An 18,482-nucleotide genomic window follows, 5' to 3' on the forward strand; every position below is an offset into this window, starting at 1 on the left:
GCGTGGTGTCATGTTTGGGTGATAGCGATCGATGTTAACTTGAAAGAAATATCCGCATCCAACACACGTGATTAACCTCTAATCTGAAAGATTTTATGTTTTAGTTCTTGGATTAATCAGCAAGCGAACATTTTAAACTCTGATGCAGCAAGAAATTTACATTGATTTTGCGGAAGCGATATGGTGTCAACAAACCGTTGCGTTTGGACACGAAAAAGGAACAATGTATGTGTATTTTTCACTCCATTTTTTGGAGATTAATCCGGCATGGAAGTGAAAACCACTCCAATTTAGAATATTGCGCCATTTGAAGACAAAGCGCGCGATGGACGCCGAGGATAGGCCGAAAGGTAAGGTTTTTATTTTGGCGTCATTTGTTGAGTTTGTGCAAATCCAGCGAAATTATGGATAGAATATGAAGTAATGACCACATTAGGCTTTCGAGTGCTGAGTTCTGTTTCTCTGATAAAACTAGAGATCCTGTCTGAATAGTTGTGCTTTCATCAACACTTTTCTACGTTCCTACATTTGTCAATTTTTGCTTTGTCATGTGCATTCATGCCGATCATGTGGTGTCACTGTTGCGTTTTTGGTTTGATAGAGTAAGTACGTTTTCAACCATCAATGATGCATCCCTTCGTGAAATCACTTCGTGAAGTACCCCTAAAAGTCATTTACTGCGATTTACAAGATACGTGGTTGATATTATGGGATGCAGGAGATCAAACGCAACTTTACACCAAGTCCGAGGTCGTCAGCGTTATGTTTAAACTCGTTCAACTAAATGTCTTCTGACAGACACTAATTTTTGTGGCAGATTGAATACTATGCATTAACATCATCATTGGGTCTGAACTTGTAGACCCTTATTGTGTCTGATCGCCGAGTACTAGTTTTATGTCCAAACATAACTTGACGCTATGCACAGTCGATCTCTGCTGCCACGGCTGGTGTAATGTTAGGTTTGGGCACTCGGTTTTTTACTTATTTTATTTTTGGTAAAGAAAAACAGATGTAGAATTTAATATTGATATTATCTGTTTCAAATAACTTTCCCCCCCATAGAAACCACGTTTTTGTTGTAGTTAGTGTGATCCATGTCCAAACACAACATAACACATCGGTGTCAGCTTGAACTGTCACAGTGTAGTAGTGTAATATTGAGTTTAATTTTTATAGTTTCTTAGTCTATTTTCATCTAGCTTTCCTTTTTATCTAGCATTTTGTACATGTAAATGTAGACTATACATTTTTTCCTTTTAATTGGTTTGAACATGGTCTTAAGTTATGTTTGGGCATTTTTTCATGGTACAAAAACTTTTTCTAAGGTTGCCCCTCACCTATTCAGTAAACTTAGCTCTGTAGCAGCCTTTTATGTGCACACAATGGCATCTGAATTGGATGGCTTACTTACACCCATAGTTCCAGAGGATGTAATTTTATCTTTTGTCACGGTGTCATGTTATGTTTCATGGCGTCATGTTATGCTCAAACAGCAAATTTTCTGTGCAAACATAAAAGATTAAGTTTACACATCAGATTATTTGGTGGCTAATAATTACCTACCATCGCTGCATGTAGATAGCTGTCCTCCTGTTCTTTCATTATGTTTGGTTTTGCCACTTTAGCCTGATTAAGACTGTGTCACGGCGTCATGTTATGTTTCATGGCGTCATGTTATGTTTCATGGCGTCAAGTTATGTTTAAGTGTTTTAATTTCAGAATAACTTTTTCTAAGGTTGTGACTTGGCTATGCAGTTAACTGTGCAATGTAGCTACCAACGCTATGCACACAATGGCTTCTGAATTTGATATTTTATTTGCATCTATAGCTCCAGATGATGTAAGTTTATCTTTTGTCACGGCGTCATGTTATGGTCAAGCATGGCTACTTTTTCTTTTTTCCCTCTCATTTAAAGACAAGGTAACACATCCACTTTTTTTTTGTTGGGCAAAGGAAATAATGTATGTAACAATGTTTTATTATTATTTAATGCCAAAATGATTGATTTGGGCGTGTTCTTGATTTAATTTTTTGCATTTTCGGGTATTACGCAGCATCCAGTGAAGGATGGCTCTATTATTGATTTAATTTGATGACTATAATTAGTATTTTCATTATGATATTTTGGAGACACACAAACATTATCTATGTTTTCTGTTTTGGACTTAGTATTGATAGTATTTTGTCTTTGAACTCCATGCTGCATTTTGACTTAGTGTTTTGGTGTCATGTTATGTTTAAGCAATTTCAAGCTCAGGTATTTGACCCAATTAGAGATTCTTACCTGCTTATATTGTTTGTATTGATGGATGTGTGGTCTAGCAATAAAGAAACACCACCAACATTTCTTTTTGCTTGTTCTTGGATCATTACATTGCCTGAATCTGAAATTGTGATGGCGTCATGTTATGTTTGAACATTGATATTATTTTTGTAAATACATCTAAACGATGGCTCAAGTGTGAAAAACATTTTTCGTAGAAGTTTAGCATGACCATACCTAGTAAATTGTCAGGAAATTGTCAGCTTGTAATAACATTGAAATTTGTTCTTGCATGTCACACTCATTGGAGTCACCTCCAGAGCCTTGACCATATATATATATACCTAAAAGAAGTAAATACTTGTTGGGAAAAAAGAGAAACGAGAAGGAAAAAAAGAAGGAAAAAAAGAAGGTGCGAGCCTTTGTTGCCGATGTGTATTGCTTAAGTTAATGTTACATATTTTATTTTGCCACGACGATTACCGGTACATTTTTCTCTATTCACGAATCAAAGTCATATTACCCACGATCAAACTGATGAATAAGTAATGATTATCGAAGAACATCAAGAGAAATAATATCAAGATATGAATAGCCCTACACTGTCGTTTCGATCGGAAACGGAATATTATTCTAGATGATTCTGCGTTGCCAATGTCAGTATTCGGATCCATCTTTGTGTTCTATCTATAATAATTTGATTGCGATGTTTTAGAGAGAACAAATGGAAGCGAGTAATAAACGGACCTCCTATTCAAGAAACAGGAAACAGCACGTCCTCTCATCAGCATTTTTATTGGACAAATAAACATACGAATACGATGAAATGGTGAACTCAAAGAATTGAAAGAGAGAAGGACATATATGTCTTTTCGGGCATGACAGTCGTTGACCAAAATGTTACATATAACCAACAAATCACAAATAATATGTTATCGAACTGTCAATGGACTGAGTTGATGCAATGATTAACTAATTTTTCACTTGGGTTGGTGTGCTTTATCTTAAACTTTATTTGATTTAAGGACATACCCGTTTTGACAAATGGGTAGCATAAGTGTCTGCATGTAAAGAAAATCTGAAATAGCTGCGGAAATAATTTCCTTTCTTTGTCTTCTTCTTCTTCTTCTGCGTTCATGGGCTGAAAGTCCAACGTAAACCCGTGTTGTTGGTTTTTGTTGTTGGTTGTTGGTTGGTTTTTGCCCCGATCCTTTTTTTCGTGTAAAACTGTTTTATTCCAACATTTAGGCAGTCATATGCCGATTTCGGTGGGTGCATGATTGGTATTATAGACGTTGCGGGGAAGACAGGACCGACAACGACGATTGAACCGAGACAGGTGTGTTGTCGTTCGGCGTCATCGCGCGTACTGACACAAGTAGCGTTTGCGGGGAGAACGAGCACCAGTGGACGCCCGAACGAATGGTTTTGACACGACTTGTAAAGGCGAAGCCCCTCGGGGCATGTTTTGGGTGGTGGGGAACACGCATTTCAGTGATATGAATTATTCGTCTTGCACCTGGGTCTTTAATGTCTGTGACCTAATTAAAAAAAACACAGCTGTTGCGTGTTAGCCCATCAGTCTATTTCGTGTGTGTGTGTGTGTGTGTGCGTGCGCGCGCGCCGCGTGTGTGTGGGTGTGTGCGTGCGCGCGCGTGTGTGTGTGGGTGTGTGAGTGTGCGTGCGTGGGTGCATGTGCGCGCGCGTGTGTGTGTGTGTGTGTGTGTGTGTGTGTGTGTGTGTGTGTGTGTGTGTGTGTGTTTAAAATAAAACACCGAATGAAAGACACAACTAGTTTTCAATATAAAAACATTACTTTGTTAAATTGTCATTGCAGCATTTGTTCACGTATTTTACGACGTTATGATTTGTACGCAAGCATATATAATAATGAAAAAAAAGTAATGTCTGAGATGGTTCCATGCTAACATGGTCACGTGTTGGGTCACCTGTGGACTTGCTGCATTTTACTATGACATTAATGTACTTTAACAAAGTGTTTCAGTTGAGATCTGACTTTTTCAATCTTCTTATCTAAGGGTTCTACAACGTCAAAACTGACTCGCAGCGACTGCTCAAAATAGTTTTGACTACATTTTTTTCTCATTCCTCTAACAAGTAGCCGTAGCGGTGTGTGTGTCATTGATCAACCCCTTATAACTCAACTAAACTTGGCCAACAAATTATTGCAACAATGTTCGCACGCTCAGAAAAGCGTTACACCACAATCCATTTTAATTGAACTTTATATGCTGGAAAAGGTAATTATGTCTACTGTTCATATCATTTGTTTGATCGGTGGTACTTTGTATAGGCATCCCGTGGCAGCCTGTCAAACAAGGTCACCCCTAAAATCGACCTGACAAAAACCAATGCCCCGTATTTTAAAATCTGCAAAAAATCAGAATGTGCACTTACCAAACACTTCTGACTACCATTGGAAAGGCCATTCAATTTCCTGTTCAGAGCATTTTGTTTCATGCATTTTACGTCTTCAGTATTTGTGTAGCCTATTGTGAAAGGCGGTAGGTGTCAACCGTTTTAGAGGCCCAAAAAAGGCACGTTTTGCGGCCATTTTTGAGGGGTCTTCCACTGAAAGAGCCATATCTGCTTAAGTTCTCAAGGAATTAATTTAACAATTTCAGAAGTTATGACCAATAGGCTGATCAGAATCTGTAGTGATTTTTGTAAATGTGTATAACACGCGTGTCGTATTACGTTACTTTTCCGAAAGACCTAAACAAATATTATTATTAATTCAGGGATTGAGGACAAAAAATCGTGACTTTGAATGCTAAGCAAAAATTGGTTGGGGCAAATGGTGCCAAAGTTTCAGGCAGATCTGAGTGCTGGTTTACATTTGCTGGAGATGGGAACACGCAAGAAAAAATATCTATCACTGTCAATGTTACCGTATGCAGTCGACGGAGAGACTAACAGTCCAAGGCCTGTGCTTGGCTGTGTTTTTTTTTAGCCGGAGCACTGTGTTCCGTGCGATACACGCTTTGGTGATTTGATGGTTGCAAGAGTGTGCGACGGGCGCGCGGTAGTGTGTGTGTGTGTGTGTGTGTTTTATGCGTCATTTGTTGAGTGTGTTATTAGAGAGAACGAGTGAAAGAGAGAGAGAGAGTGCGTGTATGTGAGAGAGCGAGAGAGAGAGAGAGAGAGAGAGAGAGAGAGAGAGAGAGAGAGAGACCAAGCAATAGACCGGAACCACCATCACCCAAGCGTAGCAGATCATGTTCATCACCATGCTGATGTTGGCTACCTATCACTAAGAAGAAGAAGGAGAGAGAGAGATGAAATAGAGAGTCAGAGGAAGTGAGAAAGCTACAATGAGAGAGAAAGAGAGATGAGGAGCATGCCTGCGCACGAGATAGAGACAGAAACAGAGGTAGAGAGAGGAAAACACACACACACACACAGTCTCTCTCTCTCTCTCTCTCTCTCTCTCTCTCTCTCTCTCTCTCTCTCTCTCTCTCTCACACTCAGTCTCTCTGTCTCTATCACACACACTCACACAATCGGCACAAACAGACTCATACACAAACACACACACACACACACACACACACGCGCACACACACCCATACACACACAACTCTCTCTCTCTCTCTCTCTCTCTCTCTCTCTCATTCTCACTCAGTCCATAGACCTATCCCTGCTCAGTCTCTCTGTCTCCAACACACACACATTATCACGAACTGAGACTCAAACGCACACATATACACACAGGCAAACACAGTCACACACACACCACACACACACACACACACACACACACACACACTCAAACACTACCGCGCGCCCGCCACAGACTCTTGTAACTTTCAAATCAGCACAGCGCTCTGGCTAAAAATAACCTCAGCACAGGCCAAGGACTGGAAATCTCTTCGGCAACTGTATGCAGTAAAAAAAGACGATCATCGATAATTTTTCTTGTGCGTTCCCATCTTCAGCAAATGTAAATTTGTTTAGGTCTTTCGAAAAAGTAACGTAAATCGACACGCTTGTTATACACGTTCACAAAAATCACTACAGATTCTGATCAGCCTATTGGTCATAACTTCTGAATTTTTCAAAGCGAACTTGAGCAGAAATGGCTCTTTCAGTGGAGACCCCTCAAAAATGGCCGCAAAACGTGCTTTTTTTGGGCCTCTGAAACAGGAAATTGAATGGCCTTTCCAATGGTAGTCAGAAGTGTTTGAAAAGTGCACATTCTGATTTTTTGCAGATTTTAAAATACGGGGCATTGGTTTTTGTCAGGTCGATTTTAGGGGTGACCTTGTTTGACAGGCTGCCACGGGATGCCTATACAAAGTACCACCGATCAAACAAATGATATGAACAGTAGACATAATTCCAGCATATAAAGTTCAATTAAAATGGATTGTGGTTTAACGCTTTTCTGAACGTGCGAAAATTGTTGCAATAATTTTTTGGCCAAGTTTATTTTCCCCTTCAAAAACATGGTTTTGCCTTTTAACCGACCACAAACTGGAACCTCAAACATAAATGAAAACACCATCGAAACACCTTCAGTTAAGAACAACCGAGTAATTTATTCATTCGTTCTGTCCCGACGTAAAAAAAACACCAAATGTCGCCTTTGCAGGCGTTGTTTCAACACGCGACCCGGACGTCTGATACTTATGAGTCTTGGTTGTGTACTCAGTACGCGTCCGTCTTCTGCGGCTTCATTGAGAAGACTTATGAGCATCTGAGATGGTACCCAACACAAACAAACTGTTAATCCACACCTATTATAGATTTTGTTTTCAAAAGCTTTTTTTCAAAATGAACAATGTATACGTCTAAAACACACACTTTGACTAATGTGAACTCGACTTAACAGCAAAAAGCAATTGTTATCTTATGTTTTGGCCACAACGACAAATTGCTCAAATTTCCAGCGGGAACGGCTCGCAAAGGCCCCGTCCCGACTGTGTTAGCGGGAAAAAAGAAGGTCACTGTCACTTGTCGTCGTGCTGAGTTGTCGGGCGTCTTCCCCGCAACGTCACTATTCTCGTGTTTCTATTACCCACCGAGTCTGACACAGACTACAGGATCTTTTCCGTGCGCACTTGATCTTGTGCAATAGTTGTTCTGCACATAAGTTGACCTTGGAGATCGAAAAAAATCTCGACCCTTATAGCTTAACCCACCTGGGTTTCGAACACTCAACCTTCTGTACGGGAGGCCGTCGTCTTATCCACTAGACCATTGCGCCCGTCATTTTGCTTTCATATGGTAAAGCATTTGTGTACTCCTATTCATGGTGTTTTTTCTTCGGGTGAAAGGTGTGCGTGTGTATGTGACTCTTTTTGTCTTTCTGTCTGTCTATCTGTCTGTGCATATTATATATGTATGTTTGTACGCTTGAATGCAGTGTATAAAGGTGTGTGATCCGAATAAAAACCTTCAAAACACCCCAAAAAGTTAGATACTTTTAAGAAAATTGAAGAAAATGCTTTTTTGCTTTTTGTTTTATTTCAACAAGGTAAAATCACTGAAAGGAAACACCAGACTAATTACAATCTGAAAGGAGAAACACGCGAAGCAAAATTAAAAGACACTGCTCGTTGATCGATCAGCCATAAGTAATTATATTGTTAAAAGCATAAACTGTGTATGTACATCATCAACTGGATACAGAATGTTGGGACACTGTTAAATTAAAGTTAGCTAAATTTAGATTGAACTCTTGAAATACATTAAAAACAAACTTCAGCACAATCTGTTACCGAAGTGCGCTCTGAATGTTACTGTTCTGTGAACCAACTGGCAGTAAAAACTCTGAAATAAAGTCGCAATAAACTCTGTTCCAGACACAACAAGCTTAACGTAAACGTTCAAGACGCGTTTGTCACATGAGAAAGATGAACAAGTAAAAAGAAAGCTTCCTCCATCAATATATACACGTTTTCCAAACGCAAAAAGACAACGCCTCATCTGTGTTTCACCGTACAAGGTAAACGTTCAAGAAAGTACAGTATTGGGGCCGGTTTCATTGCGCTGCCTCCCAGTTAAGTACAAAACTAAGTATAAACTAGCTGTGTTAGCGTACAGATGTTTGGGGAATTCACCCCCCCCCCCCCCTTCCCTTCTCGGTCCAATTCCGTAAGTATTTACGAGCCGTCCCATTTCCTCGGATCATCCTCTAAAAATCTCTTCCGCATCCCGAAGCCAGAACCAGAACCTTTGGTCAAGATCTTTTAGGAGTCAAATTCTAAACCTGTGGAACAAACTTCCGAATTGTACCCGTAATTCCAGAGACCTTTTTTTCTTTAAGCTCAAAATATGCCTATTCGAAACTTCCTCTAGCCCTATCAACAACACTGTTTCAACATATGGCATGTTTACCTTGTGTGTACAGTAGTCTCTCACACACAACTAAGAGCAAGCGTAATAAGAACAGACAAAAAGCATAAATCACATGCAACAGGAAATTTGGCAAGCAGAAAATCACATCATCGTTTGACATCATTACTATTGCTTGCCTCAGCACTACTTGAGCTTACAGAAAAGTTTATTTTCAAAACAAATGCATCACTTTTACAAGGGGATAGAATACAGCCTTAAATCAACCTTTCATACCGTGTTAGGCACCACAGATCTGTCCAGAGCTTTTACAATTAATAAGAACATCATTTAATAAGAACAACTGTTGACATTTAACGGCCTTGCTACTTTCTCTGGAGAGAGGGGGTGGGTGTTTTTTTCTTCAAATTAATTACGTAAAAACACTAATGCCAAAAGCGAAATGAATGGAGCAAAACATACCCACACTGCACATGACGTAGACAAGCTGTTAGGTGTTGGTATATATTCACATGGAATTGCCTGTAAAAAGCCTGGTGAGATCACAAAGGTATCATCAGCGTGTGTTTAAATTAATGCCTATCATTTTTGTCTTCGTCACTAGCGGCAGTCACTATGACAAAAAACACACAAAGCGCAGCGCTTTGTCTCTCAAGAGAGAACTTTGAACACCATCTCTTCCCTGAGACTAACGCGCCCCCCCCCCCCCCCTGGCTCTCTCTCTCTCTCTCACTCTCTCTCTCTCTCTCTCTCTCTCTCTCTCTCTCTCTCTCTCTCTCTCTCTCTCTCTCCTCTCTCTCTCTCTCTCTAACATAAGAATATACACAAGTACATTTGCACGCACAAACGGAACCTAAAAAAACCAAAACATTGCATACAACTTTAACGTGTAAATATTCGCGCGCTGGGCTGCAAAGGTATTTCATCCAAAGGAAAGCTCCCGCGCATTTTAGTCCATCTCACTAAATCTGAAGCCAAAAAAGAATCCTCGAATAAGAAAAATAAATCACCCTAATATTTTCTTATCTGATGTCGATGCGACGATGGATAACAAACACCTCGGATATAAGAAAGGAACAAAATTCTCCTTAACTTTCTTATAAGCGGATTCCACTGTAACGCACAAAGGTATATTTGTTTGGATGGCATTCATCAATATACTTTACTCGGTTGACATACGGGCTGAAGCATATAATATGAGAACGTTTTTTGACAGTTGTGTGGTAGAATTCTGAAATGCTGAAAGTGTCAGGCTGTCCCCTTTCCATTCAAATCCAGAGACCGGATTGAGAATACAAGAGAGCCAAAGTTATAGAATCCAAAGGAAATCTTCCAGGCAATTGGTCCAAATGGACAGATATTGGCGTTTTCAGTTTTGTAGATATTGCACAAAGACTGAAGTATTTTATCTGTAATATCCTATTTTACAAGGAAGGCTTTGGGGTTTTTTCCCAAGAGAGCAGCTTCAAAACACAAAAACAAGCAAAGCCTGTTGAACTTTATTTCTGATACATTCACATTTGCTTCCAACTGAAGGATGGCGACTACTACAACCCTTTGTCGGACACGCCTTGTTTCTTTGAATGTATGCACGCCTTGCTAGCATGGCAGTTTTTACTGACAAGGCCAATCCTTTACATGTACAGTATGCATGCTGCTGATTTGGTCACAAATTTTCCCTTGGCCATACGGATTGGCTGACTCGCAGTATACATTGATGACCGCCATCCAAATTAAAATTATACAGAGTGTTTTCTTAAAGATCATCAATCATCGTGGATGGTATGCAGAATTCTAGGATCACCGTGGCATCATCCCCTGCATCTCCTGCTGTTCGACAATTCTTCTGTTTTGCTGATTATTAATTCTCCAGATATAACCTAACAGCACCAAAATCACGAGTAGGAGAGCTCCTGCAACTCCTCCAACGGCAGCCAGGCTTTCTGTGCATGAATTTTCGCCTAAGTGTCCACATTCCTCGCACGCTAACGTCATGCACTTAGACACAAAGGGTGGAGTTTTGTTACTACTCTTCACACTACATTTGTAAGATGAATTCTCAACGCCGTCAGGAGGAAGATGGACATGGACAGCAAATGATGAGCCCAAATGGAAAACTGATCCTGTGTTTGAAAAACTGGTCACAAACGCTCCTGAATCATTGTATATTCCTGTAACCAGAGGTTCGTCGTGCTCACAGCGAACAATCGACAATTGGACATTCTGGGAGTGAGGCGCTGCCGTGTCCAAGTCAAACACGCATGTCGCGTCAGCTCCTTTTTCAACCCTCGCCCAAAATCCGGGTAATTTCGGCGTCTGTCTTCCTGGAGCTAACTGGGTGTGCTTTATCCACACAGAAGCCGCCCTTGATGCATTGGTTTTTGGTTCGTACCTTATTTCGCAAGAGTAATTCCCATAGTCGCTAAAGTCAAAGTCAAATAGGGTGACCTTTAGCCATGTACTCAAGCCATCATTGCCTTCCTTCCCTGGTCCATCAAGCTTAAATCTTCCAGGATAAAGCGACTTAATTTTGTCCGTTGCAACTGGTTTCTTGTCGCGTCCAACAAAAGCCAGACTAATGTGTGTCTTAAATACAAACACGGAATAAATTGTATCTATGGTTTCCAGTTTCAAACCGTCCGTATTGCAAATAAAGTGAACGTTCTCTGTGTATCTTACTCTTAATTTGGGTGCAGGTTCGCCATACTGTCCTGGACTGTGGGTGCAATCAAATGTCATGAAAAACACCAATGCCGAAATCAACTTCTTCGACAAAGTAACCGTTGTTCTGTGTGTTGCCATTTTCTGTTGTTGTTGTCACGGGATTTTGATAGGGCTTAATGCTCCGCAGGTTGCACAAAACTGAAACAGAAATAACCTAATAAAAGAATAAAGAATATTCAGTGAACTGGGCGCTGCAGAATATTACCCATGCGTGACCACAATAACGGATAATAGTCACTCGTCGACAACCGCTTTAACTTGAGAACAGCATAAAACATCTTATTTTTACATTTAACGAAATATTTTTAGACACACTGGAAATCGAGACGAGGGTGGTGGTGTATGTGTGTCTGTGTGTCTGTGCGTGTGTGCGTGTGTGTGTGTATGTGCGTGTGTATAGAGCGATTCAGAGAAAACCACTGGACCGATTTTCATTCAACTTTACATGGGAGTTTCTGGGTATAATATTGCCAGAGGTTTTTTGGGTTTTTTTTAATCACTATCTTTTATTACGTCGATTTCCGGCTTTTTGTGAAAGTTGAGGCGGAACTGTCCAACTCTCATTTTCCGATACAATTGATTGAAGTTTTGGTCAGGCAATCTTCGACAAAACCCGGGCTATGGGATTGCGTTTCAGCTTGGAAGCTTAATAAACAATAAATGAGTTTGGTCATCAAAAATCTGCAATTCTAATTAAAATTCAAACTTGAGTAATCGATCTACTCTTATCAATTCCTGATTCCAAAAACATATATTATATGTTATGTTTGGTCTAAAAACAAGTCCGGAAACGGTTTTTTTCAAAATAAAGAAAATGGCGGTTTCCTGTTACACGCAAGCACCACTGCACTTTTTTTTTCTGGCTTGTCGTATTTTATGTGAGAGTGTAAGCGATTTACTACGCCCTCATTTGTCAATCAAATTGAACAAAACTTTGGTTAAACATGTTTTGACTAAGTCCGGATTGCATTTCAGCATGGAAACTTAAAGCCTCACTCCGCCTCAAATAAGGTTTACAGAACAATGGAATCTTTCACAAAATAAACAAATCTAACCTTATGGAACACACTTGCACTAGCATTGAACATCATTAAATGACACAGTTTATAATTTGAACGGCTATTTAGCATGCGTAAACCACACACCAGTTTATCGTGAAAATGCCACAAACGACTGCGTGCGGCACGAACTGAGCGGTGGCGGTTGACCGTTCAAAGAAGCTCAGGTGACATGTAGAAAAGTCGTCTGCTTGGGCAAACACGACCTTGCGTGACATGCTTCCGGGTTCCCTTTTTTTTAAGTTTCAAAACTTCGATTTTTAACTGATCCTGTCTTGATGAAACAAAAATCATTTTATGATTTAATTTTGTTTGTCTCACATGCTTTTGTTATTTTAATTTATTATTTAGATTTTAAAAGTTAATTCTAGCGCCAAAAAAGATCCTTTTGTTTTATAGTACATCCTTTTCTAACTTGTTTGAAAGTGTCTCACTCTCAACGGAAAGCAGCCAGGGTGCTCCCGAGAGGTACGCGTATAAATGGAAGGGTGTTTGAACTGTCTGTAAAAGCTCGGGAGGCTGAGGGGTAAGAAACATATGGTTTACGGGAGGCGGAGTGAGGCTTTACAATTTAATTAATTAATTTGTCCATTAAAGTTGTCATAAACAGACTAAAAAATGATTGTATTGCATTCCTCGGCAATTCAAAAATTCCAAAAATACATAAATATTGCTTACTCTGAAAACGTTCCAAGAATCAAAGAAAATCGGTTTGTGCAAATAGGGTCTCATGTTGGCATGCTTCGCCAAGACCAGCTCGACACATCTCGGTTTACCGGTTTCGGCTAACGTGGTTTTAGTACTATTGACGGGTTTTTGGAGTTGATCATTTAGTATCAGGTCAATAGGTTTACTAAATGTTTTAATATCGCTTGACTTGATCATGTCGTACGTAATAAAACTGTGGTAGTAGGCCTATATGTACCGTAAAGTACCTTGTAAACGCCCACCTCCCTTATGTGCACAAATGTTGCCCTAAAGGAAGGGATGGGCGTGTTGGAGAACAGTTCCACACTAAAAATGGCTATATGTGGTCACCAGGCAAAAACGCGTGTGCTTCGGCGTGTGTGTGTGTGGGGGGGGGGGGGGGATGGTCTGCTCCAAACTGTGAAAATCTTCCCAGTCCAAGGGGGAAAAAAGTCGTGTGAACCAATATATTTAAAAATTTTAGTAATAAATTTTCATTTGATTAATATACTTACCCAACTCACATATAGCAATTAACTCTAGTTCAGTGCTGGTAACGCTGTACGCATCCCCTTGGTAACAAGGGAAGCCCCTCTAAAAAAAGAGTGACCAATACCCATAAGGCCATATTAATACATACTTCCGACTTCCGTATGCGCGCGCATACGCCGCCATATGCATCATTCCAAACGAAGCCCAACTCACTCCCCTTTTTTTAGAAATCCACCCCCCACAGCGGGGAGGCGGGAGGGAATAAACGATGTGAGTTGGGTAAGTATATTAATCAAATGAAAATTTATTACTAAAATTTTTAATTAAATTACATATCTTACCCAACTCACATATAGCAGATTGCTACTATAGGTGGAGGGCACTTAACCCAATCAGGAATTGAGAATCTGTCCTGCCGCTAACAGAGCAGGTAACCCAGAAACACATCCTATCTCAATGCATAGGCATCTCTGAGATAAACACCAATGAAAAACCTTTCAATAAAGCCAGCAAGCCGACTCAAGAACTCAGTTCTGCCAGGAGACCAAATTGAAGAACAGCTAGAGTGGAAGCCCAATCTCTTGCCCCGTGAGGCCTAGCTGTAGTAAAGGGCAAAACTGCCCTGACATCCCCTGCCTGACTCTGCTACCATACATAAACTTGTCTAACTATGGTAGAGACCCAATTGGCTAACACTACTCTCGAGATGTCTTTAAAGCGCACCATAACGAGTGAGATAAAAAGAAGTTCCTGAGATTCCGATCTAGTGTGCAGAGTCCTTAACGGAAAACTGTGGAGGGCTATAACCGTACAAAAATGTACATCAGAATCTCCAAGAGCCATAAAAATGCTCAAGAAAGGAAAAAAGAGTCCGTGCTGTTCGAAGGGGGAGGACTGACTGACTGCCCCCCCCCCCTGTCTACTGCCACCACTTGAAGGCAAACCTGAACACTGTGGCAGTCCATCTAGGCAAGGTTGACCTCAACAAGTCATTACCCCTACCAAAGTTGAAAGACATTCTTTCTTCCTATATATAAATTAACCGGTGTTTAACGTCGTATATAACCGTTCAAGGTTAAAGGGCGACGAAACAGAAAGATAAGAACAAGAGCCCTTAGATTTAATGATCTCAAGCAAACCGTGCAAGTCAGAAAAAATCTTCAAAACTCGAACAGATCAAAAGGCTAAATATGGCTCTAGGGGAGCCAAAATAGTGATTAAGATTTGAACGGTGAATCAAAGTTGGTAACTCCAGATTCCGCTTATATGCCAGAAAACCCAAAAGAAACCTAAGTGCCATAGATCAGTCTTCCTCCGAAAATCTGTCTATAGCAAAATTAGCAGAAAAAACACTTACTCCCACTTCTCACAGAAGCTACCCAAGTAAGCAAGGCCGAATTCCGTGTTGATCAGCAAGGCTAGTTAAGTAAAAGAGTCAAAGAATCCAATCACAAAAACCCTAAAACTAGGAGCAAAGTCCAAGAAAGGACTGAAGATCAGCTTTCAGCGAGCCTAAAGTAGGCCCTCTTAAACTTGCTGGTTAAAAGCCACCAAGAGAAAAATAAGCAGCGAGCTGTCTCAGTAAAACTGATATCACATAATGTCTTAAACAAAGACGTGGGAGAAAAAGAACGGAAAGCCAAAATAGGTGGCTCGCCACCTTCATTGTACCGAGAGAAGAGGAGTTCTATCCGTTAAAACAAAAGCCATCTGTTCCAAGCCAGACAACAAGACAAGTACCAGTCCAGAGTTGACGGGCAGAAGAGCCCGAGCAACTCAAAAATATCCTTACAGTAGACACCCGTGAGAAACGAGTGTGAGCAAAACCGGAGCCGTCTTGCCAGCCTAACGAGGTCTGGCAACCCAGAAAGAACGGGCCCAAACTGTGCGACCGGCAGGCCGCTCAAAGTAAAACAAGAGTAAAAATCTCCATGCCCGGCAGTCGGGCGACGAAGATAAGCAAAAGGCGATAGTACCAAAAGGCAAAAACTCATAATAGAAATTTCTCCCATTCCCCCGAAGGAACAAACAACACGTGGTCAAAGAGAGTCTGCTCCAAGTGGCCATTTGGCCGACAGACTTAGAGAGTCCGCCCAGACATAGAGACTCTCATGAAGGTACTTCGCTGCTAAAAAGATCTCGTGATGGTAAAACCACCAAAACCTCTCATGCTCCCTGAGGAAGCGATAGGGAGTGAGAGACCCCCTTTTCTTGATGAGAAAAGCCCCCTGTGGAGTTGTCTGCTTGAAACAACACATGTTCCAACCCTTTGTTCTATTGCTTAACGCCCAACAGACCACAAAGGGTCCTATCAAAGCTGAGAAGCCTTAGACATCTAATGTGTTCCAGCCCTGCACTCCCAGTTACACCTGGAGTAAAGGATTTCTATCAAGGGCCGCTTGCACAATCTCCAAGAGATCCAAAAACGGCTGAACAAACGTAAGACTAGAAAAAAGATCAGAACCCTGAAGCTCTGAAATCCCAAACGAACCATGAAAGAGAACCAAAAGGGAGGCACCCGTGTCTCCCCCCACAAAAACCTAATCCCCCCCAGCCGCTGTGTTAAACACAAAGGCGAAAGAAGAGTGATGCTCGTTCCTGCAGCTCGTTCCTGCAGGCCGAAAACACACATCATTCGTGACCTAATTATTGACGATCACATTGATCTTGCAATTATCACGGAGTCTTGGCTGTGCGAGAAAGGTGATGAGGCTACTATCAAAGACATGACCCCTTCCACTCATACGACTCAGTCCTTTCCTAGAACGGACAGAAGAGGGGGCGGGATATGTATCATTCACGCCACTCACCTTACCAACAACCTGTTTTTCAAGCGACTACAGTTTCTCTCTTTCGAAGCTGTTGAAATGCACTACTCCCATCAACAGTCATCTTTGTTTTTTGTATGCATCTACCGTCCTCCCCCCAGCAAAAAGAACGGTTTGAAAGACACGGATTTCTTGAACGAACTCCCAGACCTTCTTGAAATGTACCACACAAAGAAACACTTGTTTGTTGGTGATTTTAATTGTCACTTCGACGCACAGGCAAACAGTTCAGTGAACCGAGTAAAGACATTTCTGAAGGACTATAGTCTTGTTCAGCTGATCAATGAACCCACACATACAGATGGTCACACTCTTGACTGGCTTGTTGTGCGTGAGGCCGACAATCCAACAAGCTCATTTTCTGTGAGAGACTGTCAGATATCCGACCACTCAGCTCTTTTCTTCAACATCAGCATTCAGAAGCCCAAGCCTGCAGTAAGAACGGTCACGTCACGAAACCTGAAGAAGATGAACGTGGACAAGTTCAGGGAAGACGTGAGGGTGTTTGCTGCCTCCACTGCTGCCGACACGCCAGACACAGACCTCTTGATGGTCTTCAACACCTGTCTACGTCAGCTGATGGACAGCCACGCCCCCCTTGTCACCAGGCAAGTCACTGATCGTCCCTCAGCCCCATGGATGTCCGAAGATATAAAGGACCACAAACGGCTCGTACGCAAGTGGGAGAGGTTATGGAGAACGTCAGGCCTGACAGTTCACCGTCAGATTTATCGTCAACAGCTTGACGACATCAAAGCTCTCCACACCAGTGCCAAGCAGGAATACTATACATCCCGCCTCGCTGAGTGCAAAGACACCAAGGCTCTGTTTTCTGTAACAGATGAGCTATTCGCGAAGAAGAAAGCCACTGCCCTCCCTAAATTGATTCCCCCATCAGAACTCCCCGAGACTTTCAGCAATTTCTTTGACCAGAAGATCTCTGACATTCGCAAAGGTCTCGACTCATCCAAAACACAAATGTCCTTCGCCGCATTTTCAGGGACCCCCCTTACACGGTTTAGCCCTGTTTCTGAGAAGTTTGTTTTTGAACTTATTTCAAAATGTGCTCCAAAATCCTGCACACTTGACCCCATTCCCACGTCACTCATGAAAACTTGCCTGGATTTCCTTGTTCCTGTTGTAACGAGAATCTTAAACCTTTCTCTTCAGTCTGGGTCTGTGCCTGCACAGTTTAAAGAGGCAGTCATAACACCACTTCTAAAAAAGCCAGGCCTTGACACGGAGTGCTTAAAGAACTATAGACCCATTTCAAACTTACCCTTTCTGACCAAGCTGTTAGAAAAGTGTGTGCTAGCGCAGCTCCAAGAACATCTGCTGAGTAATGATCTTTTGGACGTCCATCAGTCCGCATACAAGAAAAATCATAGCACAGAAACCGCTCTTCTTTACGTAACTGACAAGCTGCTGACCAGTGCTGACAACAAGGAAGTGTCTGTGCTCGCACTCTTGGACCTCTCGGCGGCATTTGACACCATCGACCACGACGTCCTCCTAAAGAGACTACAGTTCACGTTTGGAATTGCCGACAAAGCCTTCCAGTGGTTCGTGTCATATCTCTCTGAACGCTTTCAAAGAGTACAAATAGGTCAAAAAGAATCATCCCCTGTTCCCCTGAAGCATGGAGTACCTCAGGGCTCTGTTCTAGGCCCGGTTCTGTTTACACTATATACACAGGACCTATCTGACGTCATCTCGAGGCATGGCTGCGAACACCACAAGTATGCCGACGACACCCAAATAGAGGATTCTGCTCCCCCCAGTGATTTTCCAAAAGTGGTTAAAAACACTGAGCGCTGCATTGAGTCAGTTAAAGACTGGATGATAGACAATAAACTCAAGCTGAATGACTCAAAAACTGAGGTGATGCTGTCAGGCTCAAGGCATGCTTTAAATCAGATTGACTGTACTTCCCTGACAATAGGCGACACTCAGATTGTTTCCCAAACCGCTGTTAAGGACCTAGGCGTGTACCTGGACTCTGCTCTGACAATGCAAAAACACATTAGTTTTGTTTGTAAATGTGCCTTTTTTGAGTTGCGCAAGATTTCCTCTGTCAGATCATTCCTGACACTCCAAGCCACTGT

The 18,482-nt window shown here is 41.6% G+C and overlaps 1 protein-coding gene and 1 long non-coding RNA gene across 4 annotated transcripts in view; one reads left to right on the plus strand and one right to left on the minus strand.

Moving 5' to 3' along the window:
* Positions 1-18,482, plus strand: part of LOC138962235 (uncharacterized) — a 190,000-nt gene that overhangs the window by 109,887 nt on the left and 61,631 nt on the right. The gene's annotated exons all lie outside the window — the stretch shown is intronic.
* Positions 9,319-18,482, minus strand: part of LOC138962240 (uncharacterized) — a 179,686-nt gene continuing 170,522 nt past the window's right edge. For all 3 annotated transcript variants that reach the window (XR_011454452.1, XR_011454451.1, XR_011454450.1), the window contains one exon: positions 9,319-11,450. This is a non-coding gene — a long non-coding RNA (uncharacterized lncRNA). The remainder of the gene's footprint in view (positions 11,451-18,482) is intronic.

Source organism: Littorina saxatilis, linkage group LG3 (assembly GCF_037325665.1).
Source record: "Littorina saxatilis isolate snail1 linkage group LG3, US_GU_Lsax_2.0, whole genome shotgun sequence".
Classification (NCBI taxonomy): domain Eukaryota; kingdom Metazoa; phylum Mollusca; class Gastropoda; order Littorinimorpha; family Littorinidae; genus Littorina; species Littorina saxatilis.